This window comes from Triticum aestivum, chromosome 5B, assembly GCF_018294505.1.
Source record: "Triticum aestivum cultivar Chinese Spring chromosome 5B, IWGSC CS RefSeq v2.1, whole genome shotgun sequence".
Taxonomy (NCBI): Eukaryota; Viridiplantae; Streptophyta; class Magnoliopsida; order Poales; family Poaceae; genus Triticum; species Triticum aestivum.
Genome location: NC_057807.1, coordinates 290,720,505 through 290,723,935, shown reverse-complemented (window position 1 = coordinate 290,723,935; position 3,431 = coordinate 290,720,505). Strand labels below are relative to the sequence as shown.

Genomic DNA, 3,431 nt, shown 5'->3' with positions numbered 1-3,431 from the left:
AGGAGATACCCCCACCCACAGCCCAAACCCTAGCTCAGATCGACCCCTCCCCCCGTCGCCCCCTTCCTCCCTCATCCCCATCTCCTCGCCGCTGCCCTCTCCCAGATCTCGATCTGCCGCCATCCCCACTGCCACCATCGATGACCCGCCGCCCCCGCCGCCCTCTACTCCACAGCCGGCGCCCCTACCCTCTCCTTCTCCCCTCTCCTTACATCCCAGATCCATTCGAGTGACATATATGTATGTGGTGTGGAATCAGTCCAGCTCACCGCCACTCCCGCACCTCCGCCTCGCCGCCGGTCGGACCTAGGGTTCCGAGGTAAGCAAGCGGCTCCCTCTCGCCAGGCTTCTCCATTGCGCACTCTCTCCGTCGCTGATTTACTGACGCCCTTTCGGATTTGGGGTTTTGTCACACAGGGATTTGAGGGGGCAAGAAGGGGAGGGGAAGGGCGCGATGGCGGTGCCAGGGGGGAGGAGGGTGGACTTCTCCTCGGGCACGTCACCGAGGGGTCCATCACCGGCGGGGGCGTCGTCCGCGGGGAGGCGGCTGCTGCGCACGCAGACGGTCGGCAACATGGGGGAGTCCATCTTCGACAGCGAGGTGGTGCCCTCCTCGCTCGTCGAGATCGCGCCCATCCTCCGGGTCGCCAACAAGGTCGAGGCCAGCAATCCGCACGTCGCCAACGAGAAGAAACTGGCTCTCCGTTGCATTCCTCTCCCCTCCAACCGCCAACAGAGACGGCCCAGGCGGAAGCTCCCTTCCGTACGTTCGTCCTCGGACAGGCCATCAAGTTCTTGAGAGTGCACGAACCGACGGACTTCTGCGTGCGGCGACTAGAGGTACGCGGTGTGAATCTTTGATTCTTCTCCATCTCTTCCACCTGGCCGTCTCTGATCCTACTCATTCCCTGCCTGGCCATTGCCTCCATCCAATGTCGCTGTTGCGCGAGCCACCTGTTCGACGGAATGGCTGCAAGGGCCAAGGACGGTAAAGCCAAGAAAGTGGCAGTTGCTGGCGGCAAGGACTGCTTTGAGGACCTCCCGGAGCCTGTGCTCGAGCTGCTGCTGTCATTCCTGCCCTCGCGGGACGCCATGAGGACGTCCGTGCTCGCTCGCCGCTGGCGCACCCTCTGCAAAGGCTCGAGAGGGTAATTTTTACCACCACTCACCTCCTATTCATCATCTTCATTCATCCATGTTCCCCAATTTATCACTTCTGGCTGGGGACAAGGAATGCGAGCTTCTAATTGACTCCTTGAGCTCGCTGTTTGTGCAGGAGAACGACCCCACCCTCAAGGGGAGGGTGCACCAGAGCGACGTGCATGAGATGCAGCGCTTCTACCGCGAGTACTACAAACTACTTCCGCGAGATGTTGCTCAAGTAGCCGTGACATATATTATGGTATGTATGCACACTGATGTACTACAAACATCATCTTAATCGATTATTGCGTAGTCACTGATGTGTATGCATACTTGGAACATTATGGTATGTATGCACACTTGAATGGTAGTAACTTGAATGCATCAATATTAGTGCTATAGATTTGTTTTCCAAGCTAGTTCTATTTACTCTTAATATAGGTCTATTAGTCACCAATACTTTGCCTGCTATGCTAAAATGGGAGGTTGATTATGCTCTCTCCAAATTTGTGACCAACAGAACACAAATACTCCAGTACTGGTGCAGTACATCTTGGAGTATCTTGGTTGCAGTATCTTGGAGTATCAACTTGCAGCATATGGTTAGAGTAGCATCTTGCAACATCTTGGATTACTCCAGTACTGATAGTTACAGGAGCATCCTGCAAAATGGAGTATTTGTGCTTCAACAAAATTGAGTAGCACCTTAAAATGGATAGTTGATGCTTTTTTTATTTTTCTTCTGAATATTCTCCACAAGTCAAGATAGGATTGTTGAGGCACAAGATAGGATAGTCTGCAAAATGGAGTACACTGAAATTTGGTGTACACTGTGAAGCGTTTTTATTGCACATTATGAAGCTTTTTTATTGCACACAATATAAATGAATTTGGTGTACGCTGTGAATAAAAGCTCCTGATATTTGAAGCTCCAGTTTATGATTTGCTACTATTGTCAGTACTTGCCTGAATTGCTACAGTTCTACTCCTATTTACAGTTTATGATCAATTTACTCCACAATTTACAGTTCTACTGAAATGCTACAGTTGTCAGTACTCCTATTTACTCCTACTCCACAATTTATGCACACTAGCTTTCTCTCATGATCCTTTATTGTTTGTGCTTTCAGTCTAAATGGCAGAGGTTCTTCCTAAATTTCTGGGGTCCATTCACAGTAAGCAATAAGAAGATAAAATCAATGATAATGTTCGTCTCCGACACTCCTGTGACACTCATATGTTTAGTTCAACAGCAGTACATTTTAGGGTCAAAATATTCTCCTTCTGCTACAGAATTTTTTTAGTGAAGTTGCAGTAGCAGCATGAGCAATTGCTTGGTTAATCTTGCTTGGAGTAGCAGTTGTAATATTGCTTGGAGTAGCAGCATTAAGCTTCTGCGGTAATTTTCCAGTAAAATTTTCTTGGAGTAGCAGTAGTAAAATTTGCTTGGAGTATTTAACAAGATTGAATTGTACTCAGTGATGATTACCATGGAGTAATTGCTTGGAGTAACTATACTCAAGATGTAGTCGTAGTAGGATTAGTTGCTTGGAGTATTTAACAAGACCGAACAAGATTTAACTTGTCAAGATTTAACAATATTTCTTAGTAAAGCTAAGTAGAGTATATATTCTGAACATGCAAGCATATTTATTCTCAGCATAAGTACATGAGTAGGAGTATCATGCTTCTGAATATCTCCAAGCTGGATATTTCCATTAAACATGTTTCTCAATACCTCCCATATATATTTCCGTTAGTCTGCTTAGTGCATCATTAAGATTATAAGCATCATTTTCACTGAATCCTGGTTACATATTTGTGTGTACTCAAGTTGAAAATGGGACTTGGAATAATATGCAAGTTTCATCTTTTCTATTACAGCGAGTGGGTCGGTTATGCACTGGCACCATCCTTGCTACTAGCGGTGGGTGCGATGGTCCGGGCCAAGGAGAGAAAGATAGGTGAGATATGCTCAGAGGTGATCATCGACAAGTCCTCAAACAAGATGACGATGGAGAGTATAGTGGAGGCACAACACATCATGAAGAAGGTGCACGAGTACGTCAAGACAACGAACATCGTGATCCTCAGGCTATGGTCCATTATTCTAGCCCGGTCACCAAAGGTATATATCATTGCACACTAGTCTTGATCATTGACCATCCTTTGTGTAATGTTGGGGTACCGCCCGTCACATATGGTTCTGGACTATCCTGTTTTGTGTACTGTTCATTGTCCTGATCATTGTTTCAGTTAAATTCAGTCCAAATTCAGTCCAGGAGTAC

The 3,431-nt window shown here is 47.2% G+C and overlaps 1 long non-coding RNA gene across 1 annotated transcript; it reads left to right on the top strand.

The window, feature by feature from the left end:
- The first annotated feature begins 446 nt into the window (after nucleotides 1–446).
- On the top strand, nucleotides 447–3,053 carry LOC123116004 (uncharacterized). The gene is made up of 3 exons (XR_006456878.1): nucleotides 447–1,148; nucleotides 1,277–1,402; nucleotides 2,274–3,053. It is a non-coding gene; the product is annotated as an uncharacterized lncRNA (long non-coding RNA).
- The last annotated feature ends 378 nt before the right edge of the window (nucleotides 3,054–3,431 follow it).